The sequence below is a fragment of the Cygnus olor genome, chromosome 2 (assembly GCF_009769625.2).
Source record: "Cygnus olor isolate bCygOlo1 chromosome 2, bCygOlo1.pri.v2, whole genome shotgun sequence".
NCBI lineage: Eukaryota > Metazoa > Chordata > Aves > Anseriformes > Anatidae > Cygnus > Cygnus olor.
Window position 1 is genome coordinate 10,369,056 of NC_049170.1, and position 13,707 is coordinate 10,382,762.

Consider the following 13,707-nt stretch of genomic DNA (forward strand, 5'->3'; position numbering starts at 1 on the left):
AAGCTTGACCCATGTCCAGCGGCCCTAGCTCTGACTCTGGACCAGGACAGCCGATGGTTTCTCTCCAAAAAAATGCATTACATTTTCCACTCAATCAAAAAGGGAATCTCTGATCTCTCTAGGTATGAAAGAGAAGCCCACATTTAACTTCACACGACTCAGATCCCTCTCATGCCTGAGTCTCTTCTCTGCCCATATTTCTCTGCTTTAACTTTTCTTTCCCTCCAGTCAACTGCAAACATATATGAAGATTTGATTTTGGGGAAGCACCTTCAACTCGATTCACTTCAGTTGCATCTTCAAATGCTCAGCCTCTCTGACTACCAGGCCATAAATATAGGAGAAGTAAATATCAGTACCCTGCAACCTCCCCCCTTCCTTTTGTGTGCCAGTGCTGCTCACAGGCTCCCGAGGGACTGATTCCTCCACACAACTGGCATTTCAAACTCAAGAACGTGCAATTCATTTTTGCTGCCCTCAACGATAACAAATACTCATTAGTTTTTAATTATTGAATCATTCATTTAACTTAGGATGCCTGAAAATGATCATTTTTATGGAAAGTAATGAATTGTAATTACAAGCAATAAAAATATAAGTAAAGAGAACACCCAGACATGCCACAAAGGAAATACCTCATTCTGTAAATGTGTTTAATTAATGATGATTTCTAATTGTAACACATTACTTACAGAATTAACATGTTTTATAACTATCTACTAACCCTGATTTTAAAAGTTATTTCAGCTACAAATTATTCATAACTTTTTTTTTTTTTTTTTTTAAATAATAATTCCTCTGAGTTCAGCCTTCCTAGAAGTAGCAGGAAGCAATTACAGGCAATTATGGTATCTTCAAGAAGGAACATAACCAACTGCCTGGATTCATGTGTAAAATGTTAAAAAAATATATATATTATAGATTGCATTGTAGATTAAAAAGAAAATAAAATAAGGAGTTAAAAAAGCGAAAGGTAATTTTTCTCTCAGTATCTTGCAGATATTACAGGAATTTCTAACTTCTTGTTTACCTTGATTAAACCGCAGTGCTGGATGCAACCCGCAGCACTACCCTCATTGCAAGAATCACAGAGTGGCTTGGGTTGGAAGGGACCTTAAAGACCATCCAGTTCCAACCCCCTGCCATGGGCAGGGATGCCACCCACTAGATCAGGTTGTCCAGGGCCTTGTCCAACCTGGCCTTGAATATCTCCAGGGATGGGGCATCCACAGCTTCTCTGGGCAAACACAGACACCATTCCTGGACAATATATGTTTCTTGGACAATGTCATTTTTCCCAAGCAGTCCCAAGTGGTTAAATACAAAGGCCGTCTCCTGCTGAAGACAACAGCAAAACTCCAACAGTATCAAGTAAACTGTTCATTCCGGCTGCTATAATACTGCTTGTATGAAACAACGAAGTATTGTATTTACCAGTGCTAGTGGCCACTAGTCTGACATTATGACTGATTACGGCAAAATTCAAAATTTGAATCTAGATCTTCTCAAAATTTACTGGTGATGATATTCTGACAACATAGAATAATCCTTTGAACTTTTCTTCTCCATTCATTTAGCAAGCTTGGCAATAGTAATACTGTGCAGAGGGCTCCCTTATTCAAGGAAGAAATTAGTATCTAGACTTTCATTTTTCATATAGTATCAAGCATAATTAAGGTTGTTTCTTCTGTTGTTTGTTTATTTGTTTCTAATTTCCCATTTGAATTCATCTGGATTCAGCTTCCAGCCTACTCAGCCAATTCTTGTCTTTCTCTGCTATATTATAGAGGTTTCTGGTAACCAATATTTTCAACACATTAAGGCACTTCTGCACTGTAAACAAATCATCTCTCTTTCTTTGAAAAAAGCAGAACAGATGGAGCTGTAAGCTTCTCACTGTAAGACGTTCTCTCAAAACTATTTTTTTGGCCCATTCCTGTACCTTCTTCAATTTGCCAACATAATTTAAACAAACACAGACACCAAACTGAACACGATATTCCAGTATCTGCCTGATTAATGCAATATAGATAGATAAATCACTTCCATCCCCATAAGTCACTATGTACTACAATTTGTACATCAAAGAGCTCTCACAGAAAACCCTGAGGAGTTGCATGTCCACCCTGGCCCTAAGATCGTTTTGAAGTGCAATCTCTGAGCAATATGGATAACCTCATTGCAACCCCCAGCCCACACTCTCCTTATGCATTTTATTTGAATGGCCAATGTTGGCAGGCATCCTAAATTTTTTGTTAGGCCTTAATTACTCTTCACAATTCCAATAGTCCTTAAGTCATCTGGAAGGTGTGTGTTTGCTTTTTTTCCCACTGGCAGGCAGTAAATGTATATCTCCACCTTACTGACAAAGCTGTAGACAAGAACTGGTCCAACATCGACCCCTATGGAATTTCGCTAAAAACAATCTTACTTAAATCCCATTATTATTTTGGGAGTGGAAAGCATCCTTCTATCCAGATAAGGCATGGTATTCATCTATTAAAAGATATTCAAAGCCAGACTTCCAAAGGCATAGAAAATGATGGGCTTCACTGTGTAGAAACATAAAGGCCATATATAAAAATAATAAGTGTGTAGCAAAAACAATGGTCCTTAAAAATCTGTTTCTTTTGGGCAATAATACTTAAACCTTGTGTTTTGCACAATAAATGTGCATTGGAAGAACACAAAATCTTAACTACTTAAAAATCTTAATTACTTTTTAAACTACCTGTACCCCAGAAACCAGGAAAGCACTGAAATGCACAGCACATTCATTCCTCTAGAAGCAGCAAATACAACTGACAGCCACGCTAAAATATTTCATGAATAGGAAAGCTTCTAAAGGGCACCTGTGTGCCTGGCTCCTCCTCAGTCGCTCCTCCTTTGCTCTCTACTCTCAGTTAGATGGCCAAGGCTGCAAATCTCAGAGCGAAATTTCTAATATAATCAATAAGATGCCACACAGCCGAATATTTGATGCTAGTTTATTATTCTCGTTGTGCTTCTGCAGGTTCAGTCTCCCCCTGCAACCTGCTTTCCTCCCTTTCTTCTGCAAGTCCCCTCCAGAGACACCAACAATTCCAGCTCAAAAGCTGCATTACCTCTCATTTTATGAAATTTCTGCAAGGAATAACCTTTAACCCATACTTTGCCTCCTCCCCTTCCCTTGCCAAAAGCTTTATTCATTCAATTCTTTTTCAACCTCAATTACTTCCCATTTAACAAATGGTTGGTACAGCCGTGAAGCACTACAGTAAGAACAAAGGTTGGTGCTCCATTGCAATCTCTTCAGGGTAGAATTAAAGGCAAATTCTCTATCAGAGAAAGCCACCTCTCCTCGATTTTTCTGTCAACGCGGTATTATTATACAGTTGTCTCTGAAAGGAAGGCTCTCAGGGTGTCATGAACTCTCAGAGAATTTCTAGTCTACAATGCCTCTCGGTAAAAAAGGGAATGCTCCAGAGAGAAAATAACCTTTGTGTAAGGAAAGGTTTGTTCTGCAATATTGTCTGAGCATTGGCTTTACAGGGAAGAAATGAATCTTTGCATTTGCATCACCAGAGCGTAGAAACTGGTCCAAAAGAATATCGCTGTGCACAGCTGAGCTACACTGCTCGCTTCCCTCCGACTGGGAGACGGGGGGACTTGAGCAGGATTAGGCGGTTCATCCAATTCCTCTGCTACTGATACGTGTCCACAGCAGAACACACAACCTGAATTCATTAAATGGGAATCCTATTCATTTCAAGTTATATTCCTTAATTAAAAAAAGCCATGTCACTTATGACATCTCTTCTCTGATCCAATTTGGAGCTCAAGGGAAGAACACAGTCCTAACTGCTCTCTCCCCCATTCTCAACAACTCTCTCATTTTTTTCTCCCATTCTAAATGCTTTAAATGCAGGCATAAATTCCTGCCTTTGGCTGGCATGTCTATAGAAACAATTCATGTCAGCAATGGGACAACACCCTCAGAGAGACAAATTAGTGAGGATTCTCCAGGAGAATACTAAACTGCCTTGTCTAGAAAAAAATAAAGAGTGCCTATAGCACTCATATTCATACATATACAAACATGCACACAAACACATTCTGGCACAGCAAAGAAAGGACAAAAAAAAAAAGAAAAAAGAGAGAGAGAGAGAGATACTCTTAAAAAAAAAAAAAAAGGGAGGAAATGAGGAGGCAGATTCCAAGCTGTGTGAATTGTTAAATGCCCATTGAAGTAAATGGAACTCTGATAATTAATTTCAGCTAAGGATCTGCCCCTGAGAAATGAAAAGTGCCTCTCAACCTGCTCACATCCTGTTTCCCTGAATGACTTTAATTACACAAAAAGTTAGTCTTTTTTGTTATTATTTCATACCATTTTATGTATTCCATTGGCCATTTTAAAGATTTCGTTATTTTCTGTTTTGTTTTAAACTGGAATATCTTAATCCAAAGGAGACTAGAGAAAAAGAAAGTTGAATACAAAAGAAAGGTGAAATGGTTAATGGAAGAAATGACTTAGAAGAAATACATAGGGAAAAAAAAAAAGAACAGGAAAAAAAGAAAGTAAATTTTGCACTATTCAGATTCAGGTTCAAGCTCAACAAGAAGCATGATCAAAATGCATCCTCCCCTGAGAGTTACAGATTACTGAAGCTAGTGGCACTTCATATGCTTTCCTTAATACTGTTTACAAATTACATCCTTCTGGGAGTTGAAGGGAAAAAAAATGTACTTTAAAGGCACATATGTGGATTATTAGCTAAAGATAATGGCCACAATTCCCCTATATCTGACAGATTATTTTTTCCCTGAAAGAAAGAAATTTTTCTTTTCCCTAAGAAAAATTATATCATATTTGATGTTCTGCAAACATTTTAATAATACATAAAGTCTTAGTTATAAAGGAAAACAACTCAAAAACAAATCAATAAAGTCTGTAATACTCAAAAATTTCAATTTAGCCTCCAGTTACTCCATGTCAGTGTTTACTGCATGTCATACAGGCTACTACACGTACCTACATGCCTAAGATATTCTTAGTGCCGAGAATCCCTTAGATGTATCCCAAATGCTGAGATAATGTTATTTAATTCACTGAAATAATAAACAATTAAAAAAAAAAACACTACCGCTGTCGTTCAGTTATACTTTAAAAATAGCTTGGTTAAGCAGGTGGTGAGCAGTGATTACTGCGATTGCTGTCACCAGTTGACTGCAGATTGTGCACACAGCAAATCTGTGCCAAGATATCCAATTATTTTTGTTACTCATCGTCTCTTCCTACTCATCAACTTTACCTAAATGGGTTTTTCAGCTGCAACATGCTGAGTTTTAAACTGTACACTCCTAAAGGCAAGGATTATTACTCTAAACTTGGCTACTACCTGTAGGACAGGCCTTAGACTGTGAACAGAATTTTCAGTTCCAAACTTTGGCAATGACTTAGCGCCATCTTCAGAGACAGACTTGACCCCATGAGGGTAAATATGAACAATGAAGGGTTAAGCCTTTTGTCTCCTGAAGACTTTTTTGACAATGTTAAATGCTGAAAAAATGAAAGGAAACCAGGATTTGGTATGCTACTGAAAGGAGCAAGCTGCAGGTTGTAAAATTTTAGACTACCCATTTGTTAAATTACCATCTATTTGTAAAATTATTTCAAGTTTGAATGATATGAAAGATGAAGATAGACATAAATTCAGTATACTGCAGTTACCTGCAGCATTTCACAGTTCATTTCCAGAATATTTTGGGTCTTGTACTCTATGGCTCTTTTGTATAAATGGTTTAGTACACCTGGCCAGCTCATCATGACAGTACTTCTTCAGTATGATGCAGGAGAAATCATAAGAGGCTTTTAAAAAGAGAAAAAAAGAAAAGGTTTTCAAAACCATTGTCAAAATGAGGGTCCAGAAATCAATTTGTAATTATCTGCCAACACAAATCTAAAGGCTTTTCTGTGATAAGGGTGGTAATACATAGGGCTGTAATGTGAATTATTTCAAAGAATAAAAGACTGATTGTCTTCATGACCTATATAGCTTTTAGTGAGCTTTAAAACAAAATTACATTTTATACTTCTCATGAATGGCTTTCTCCCCCCTTCTTCCCCCTTAAAAATGCAGGGTTTTTGTCCCATCTAGTAGGCTTTCAGCTTTAAATAGGACTCGGTTTCTTCCAATGTTGATACATTTCGTTCCACTGAAAGTGAAGGCTCCGGCTTTGCAAAAGAGCTGAAGCTTCCCCTGTACAAAGGCAACCCTTTCCAACTCGGTTAGAAGTAAACTACAAACCATATGATCACATTATTTTTACACAGCTCAACACTAGCATTTAAAAAAAAAAAAAAAAGAAAAAGAAAAAACTTTTAGCATAGAAACATCATAAATAAAATAAATATTTCGTGAGATATAAAAATATGAGAGAATAGTGTTCCAGAGGTTAAAATAAACCCAAATTATTATGAGGAAAACAATTACAGGGTTTAGTATTTGCAACTGACTGAAAAAAAAAAAAAAAAAAAGAGTATGAGGGCCATATGCAGATCTCAGTAATCACTTCAGCTCCTAAGCTGTGCACGCCTGATGCCAAGAAAGTGATTCTGGTTGTCCCTGCAGGTGACAGGGATTTTGCTTATTCAGTGGTACTGAATGTGCCCTGCAGCCTCACAGACCTGAACCCTTGGCAGTTTCTGCATGTGATCCCAGTTGCACTTTCTTATGCTAAATTGCCTCCCCATGCTGTTACTTATGGCTATTGCCTGCTTGAAAACTGCTTTTGAAGGAGACAAGGTAGTTTCAGTGAACTATATATATATATATATATATATATATATGTATATGTATATGTATATATGTATATATTATATCTTTAATAAAGTAGAGAGTATATTTCTATAGCACCATTTAATTTTTGGAAATGTTTTTTGTTTTTGTTCTGTTGGCTTAGAATATTCTGAGATTCAGATTTAGCATTACTTCAGGTGCATTTGTCTGAAAGCTTCCTGTATCTTGGTAAGTAAGAGTTCCCTAGGATTAATATTTACATCCCACTCTTAGTAACAATAACCCAGGATTTGGTACTGAAGTGCCTGCTGTCATGCATGTGGGGATTCCTTTGCACTAGCAGCTAGATCATACTTTGGAAACATGATGAATTTCTTTACTGTTCTAAGATCCATAAAAACATTCCCAAATTAACCTAATTATTCTGGATTTTTAGGACAACTGTTCTTGTGAAAAAAAAAAATAAAAACTCAATTGCCTTGGCTTTTTTTTTTAGCTGATCAACCAACTTTATATAATAACTCTGTGGTGAAAAATAAGGAATGCTCTGTGCTTTGACTTCAGAAAAGATTAGACAAGTAGTTCTTTCCTTGTACACAGTTCTAATCTTTAAAAAAAGGGTTTCCTAATCTATTTTAGTGAGATATTTCCTACCTGCATCTACTGATTCTTCTGAGATTGTTTTTGTAGTATCATATTCTTCCTGCTCATAATGCAACACATAATTTGGGCATTGACTCTGCATATTCGTACACTACCTACCACTTTCAATGCTGTATCCAGAAGTCCTGCAAGAGGCCTTGTAAATAATAAAAAAAACACAGTGCCAACATATCCCTGCCAACTTTTCTGCAATTGGCAGGCACTGCTCATTTAATAACTTTACTTTTCACTAGAGAGTAAACCTGTCCCCATAAGCCATATGTCTTTTTCTAACATTTGTTTCACTTGAACTTAATTTCTGAAGGGACAGTAAAGTACATAATGTCACAACAACTTGCTGATATATTTGCTAATGCTGCAAGGAAGGTTATCCAGTCTGTTCTCAAACTCCAAATGTCCCAAACTATTGGGACAAAAAGGTAGAAAGGAAGCAAGGTGAAGATCAAAACTGTTTGGTTCCTTCTTATTTCCCAATTTGTGTTAGCTTTTATGTTCTAGAGAGTAAATTAATGGTGGGTTAGCAAGATGATGAAACAACAAACAGGATGGTTCATCCAATCTGATGCAAAGCTACCAAAGATTCTCTGACAAATTCTCTTCTGGGTTCTGACTCCTTCCAGTTGGCAGAAACCTCCCAGACAGCACATGTTAAGGAAAAAGGATGCAAAAAAAAAAAAAAAAGGAAGTGCCCTGACAGCACTCAGCTAACACCCAGTCCTTTGGGAAATGTCATCACCTGAACACAATTAGGATCTAAGGCTTCTCTGAACTACTCCACAGACAAAGAAAGACGTAAATACTCTGCTGGCATAAACATCCGGAAATGAAATTACCTTCAGCACTTTACTCTTCTCCCTGTTTTTCAACCTGAACACAGCGCCTGGCCTTTGAGACAGTCAAATGTGGCTTGAAGAGGCAATTCCACAAAACTTCCAAAACAAACTTTTGTAAGACAGAAATACAACTCACTGCACTGTTAATCAACTCTTATCTTTTAAGGGAAAAAATGCAAATGTAACATCATTAAAAAAACTGATAACTTTTAATGAAAACAAGAATTACTCATACTACTCCACAGAGGATAAAAGATCTCTCTTTGGATTCCACTCTAATCTAGTTTCAGGGTAATTGTTAAAGTGTTTGAAATATCTTATCTCTCCCTCCCCAATATTTATATTCTTGACTTTGTTACTGTACAGATTGCCTTTACTTCGGTTGGTTGGATGTCGGTTCTGTCTAAGGCTGGTATGAAGAGGTTCAAGAGTGACCACAGGCCTGACAGTTTAATCAAATCCCAGTTAAATGAGCATTTCCCAAGAAATAACCTTCCCTCTCCTCCCCGACACCTTGGGCCCAGAATCTTATCACTGTTCCCACATCACAGGAAATTTTATCGTCTTCTCCTCAGTCCATCTTGCAGGTTCCTTCCCACAGATCTGCAAGGTGTGACCTCAGACCCTGCTTTCTTCTCTGCACATGGCATGACTCTGCTCAAAAGAGCAGTCACTCCTGCTCTGACTCAGTGTTACAACTTCTAGATCCTGTTTTGTTTCTCCATTTTCCTTATTGTCAGTGACTTCTGTGCTAAGCAGCTCAGATCTTCTCTTGCTAAACAGTGCTTATCCTGCAGAGTAAATTTTAATGACCTTTATGTAACTGCCTTGTTTGCATACACTGAAGTCTGTATACCAGAAGCACGTATCACTATGAAATCCTGACTATAGTCTTGTTCACTTCAATTACTTTTCTGAAGTTGTCACCCCTCTGTGCCTTTGAATAACCCTATATTTTTTGCATTGTTTTCCTGGCTGCCTTGAACCAGGGAGATCAGGGGAACTGAACCTTACATATCCCAGCAAGAGACCTGTAAAAGTTTCTCAACTTACCAACAATTTCCTCCAAACAGTCACCTCAAGGCACAGAAGCTGTAATAAAGGCCATGTAACATATTTGAAAACACTTGCTCTTTTCTCTGGCTGTATCTGCCTCAGTAGGAAATGATCCCAACAATACAGAACAGAAAAGCCCGGTAGGTCTTAAAATGTATCTTACAGTTTGGGGTCAAAGCTTTTTTGGCTTTCTTTTCCTTCACCGAGGTAACGGACAGTGTGTGGTAGCTCAGCATGCCTGTCACTAACTTCTCCCCTCCAACTCTCCACTTCGTAGTAAGATCAAAGCAGAGAAACACAAAGGAGGGTTCTATCGGATGGATCATGGAGAAAGACCTATTTTTCATCCTCTTTGTATACAACAACCCTTCTGATTACTGGCATTATGCTCAGTTCCTCTTCTCTTTTTCTAAGTCTCCGTGATATTGATTGGTTCAATGGCAACAAAAAAGTTCATTCAAAAAGGAAACAGGCAACAGAAGAAAACTGCTGATAATCAGAAGAGGAGCTGTAATAATTACAAACGTCTGAGTGAAACTCAAGCATGTAGCGGTACTTGAAGAAGTCCATTGATTCCGGAGTGATTGCAAAAAGGCAAACTGTCAAGACAACAGCTAGCCAGCCTCAGGTTCAGCAACATCTTCTGCACATTGACAGTACAAAGCAAGCCACCTTAGCCATGTAAATGGTAAACTCACAGTGATTCAGCCCACTGTAATCCTAATTCCTTCCACTGAACAATTCAAAAGCAGTGTTTCTCCAATCTCCATTTGCAGGTAAGAAGTTTTTTCTTTCTGCTTTTACTGAACCAAGTGGTGCCTTCTTTATTTCCGTCAGTCACAGTATTTCTGCCTGGCTCCCTGAAGTGGCCAACAGCATACAGTGATGGCTGAGAGAAGTTACAAGATCAGAGCTCACCGTGTGTTAAGTTGACTCACAGCATCCCTACAAAGGGCTATACAGCAAGCAGTCATTCTCAAGGGTCCCATCTTCACCGTCATTCACCTTCTGCACTAAACCAGGCACATTCACGCATCAATCTTTGCCAGCTTCGCCTAATGATTATTCAAAGCTTTACATTCTTCCTCCAACAATCCTAATAATATGTTTTGACAACTTGAACTCCATGACAATTATCCTTTAGGGAATCAAAAGAACATCCTATTATTAGCTGGCAGCATCACCTTGCAGGAAGTACAAAACCAGGGCTGTGATCAGGTGTGGTGTTTTTTTTTTTCCCTGGCACAGCTGATTGAGATCTCAAACTAGGACTAACAGGAGGGACACTGCTGGGCACTGAGCAGGTATTAGTGACCTGGGCAGTGTGCCTGATAGCACCACTGAGTATCTGGGGGCTTTCGTAACATCGCTGTTATGACTTTTGCCATTATTTGTTATATTGCTTTCTTAAATTCAATCAATGGTAGAGGAACGATCTCTCATGATGTGTTTGTACAATGCTTAACATGAGGAGTGTGTGTGTGGGGTTCACTTCATGTAAAAAATAACACAGTTTATAGTAGAAGCTAAACCACTGATAGAAAAGAAGACATAGCTTCCTTCAACAGCTCGTATGTTTATTTCATTTTACTCTTTGCAAAGTTATGAGCATTATCTTAGTCATCTCAATAGAAAAAAAAAAGATAAGACTGGCAAGAATGATTCTAAATTAATGTAGGATTTTAATCTTATTTAGTCCTGTTGTTCTTTCGACTTTCAAAAAACAATAAATTCACAACCATATTTTTCATTCACGTAGCTGCACGAAAACTTTACATACTGAATAATGACAGTTGATTTTTCATTTTCTCATTTTCAATACCTTAAATTATGAAAAATTTACTTTGGAATTGGTGTTGTTTCAAATCTTTTTACTGGTGAAAAATACCAATATAAGATGCTGTATTTCAGACAGATATCTGAATATTGTCACAAGATGACTTTCCTGCTGCTAATCAAAGGCAGAGAGCAATCATAGTGGTTCACGGCACTGTTGTCAAATACTGCCATGTGAGAGTAACTCTATGCAAATAATGGCAGAGACATGACCCGCACCCAGGTCACTGCAAATCTAATTGCACTGCATCAAATTTACCAGAAAATCACAAGAGCAATCACCAGGTGATCACTGCCCATACTAGAGTATGATATTCTTTCTAATGACATCCCTAAGCCATACAGGACGTTATCTGTTTAGCACAATTTCCAGACAAAATAGTTTAACCAATATTAATGCAATTTAGAGTTTAATGCTCCCTCACACAAATGCTTTCTCTCCCCACTCCAACAATCAACAATCTCTTCTTTCCATCTCATTTGAAGCAGTGATTTTCTATCAAGAAGGAATAACACACCTGAGGTTATACCTCCTCAGCACTACTGGAGAATATTTCAGCTTTAGGCCTGTACGATGCCTAATGAGACAATTTCAGATATTGAGAAAAAAATCTTTTCCAAAGTAAAGCCTATGGCTTTGTTGTACTGCTGTTAGCTTTGAGTAGACAACAGTGACTATTCAAAAGGAGGCATAAGTTGAATCTTATATTAGTTTAGAACTTTTCAGAAGTGGCTCTGTTTAGAAAACATTCTGGAAAATATTTCACAGAAATCTGCTTTCCTACCCATTAGCCTAGAAAGAAAAGCTGTACAAAAAGCCCTGGGAGCTCCAACCTGCCAGCAGAGAGCCAGGCAATCCTGGCAATTCTTCAACACGCATGACTTGAAACTCTGAGAACTTCAAGTAGGTAGTGCTTCTCAAACCTCTGGGAGTTCTAAAACAATGAGTTATATACAATTTGTTTAGGAATTATCAAAATTTACCTCCATACATCAATCCATATCTCCCAAGACAACTTGTCTTTCAAATGTTAGAATTTCTTACAGATGAGAAATTCTGATTTATTTTTTGTCCTTTCCTTTCCTTTTATTTTTCAGTTTAACTCTACATCTGTTGTTCTGCAATTTGTTCTGTCTCAGTACTGCTATTATGACACTCCTTGATTCATTTATTCCAAGTTACTATGGTTCATTTTGCCCACATTACTCAAAATTTAAGAAAGCAGCTAAACATATTAATGGAATTGTAACAGCCTTTCCAGTGAATGACAATGCAAATGCACAGGATACTCCAATATGACAGTGGCACAATCCATTTCAGGAAAAATACTTTCAAAGTAGACTCAATTTTAAATAATGACCAAAGTGAAGCTTAAATCACTGTCAGACTCTTACTGTCTTTCTCTGGATTTCTTCCTTTCCTTCCCATGTGCCTAACCCTCAAAAAACTGTCTAAAAATATATATATAAATTTTTAAAAAAATCAGCAGGAAACAGAACCACACATATTCATTTCCATTACATAATAATTTCTATTCTGGGCCTTTCCCCTATCCCATTTCACAGGGCTTCAGTTCCTTTTGGAATAATGTTTTCTAGGTTTGGGGCTCTAAAATTATTTTCATTTTCTCTTGTAAAAAGGATTTTAGTGCCTTAATTGGCATTTCAGGTGAAAGTCAAAATCCCACCTTTCCTTTTATATGCATACTTAGCTCTTTGGAACAGTACTAAAGCTGAAAAACTGAGGTCTGAAAACAGAAAGTAAGCCAGAAAATAGTCCATCACACTATCTCGCATTGAAAGCGATTTGTTTTTGGATTTGATCTTACTAGTAATCTTTGAAAAAAACTGGCACTGAGCAGTTCTTTCATCTAACAATGTATGATCTTGCAGAAAAGTCTGTGGAACGTTTCAAAGAACTTGTTTAGATATATTTACTTTATTGCCCTGCCCATGGGAGAAGAGAGCCTTTTTTCCTGCCACAGATTTCTATAATTCAGTACAAGGCATTGAGGCTCCCTGCTGCAAAATGAAAAGCTGCTTCTGAAGGAAGATGGCGTTCTTTGTTCTGGCTGGAGTTACCCAAGGTCTTACTCAATTCCAGTCATCTGAATTGGCCATGACTTCTCAGCTGAGGAAATAAATGAGTATTGATGTCTATTTTTGAATTAAGACTGTAAAATACTGCAATTTTCTGTGTGTTCATGCAGTTAAAGATGCTATCATGCATGCATTTAGATACACGTGGCTGTAGAAGTAAAATTTGAACTTGACATTCATATTGGCATTGCCTGATTACTTGCACAGCTGTTGAATGAATGTGATGTTTTGCCTCTAATGCAATGTTCATTTGTTACTTCTTGTGAAGTCAATTGGTTTTCACACAGTACTTTTTTTCTTAAAATGTATTTATAAATAGCTGTATATTGTACAATCATTTGTCTGAGAGTACCTTGACAAAATTCACTTGTGTCCCTTAAGGCAGATTAGATGAACTACCATTTAATGGTATTGATGATGGATGTAGTAAACAGCTG

The 13,707-nt window shown here is 37.5% G+C and overlaps 1 protein-coding gene across 1 annotated transcript in view; it reads right to left on the reverse strand.

Moving 5' to 3' along the window:
• PTPRN2 (protein tyrosine phosphatase receptor type N2) overlaps nt 1-13,707 on the reverse strand; it is a 647,833-nt gene that overhangs the window by 443,959 nt on the left and 190,167 nt on the right.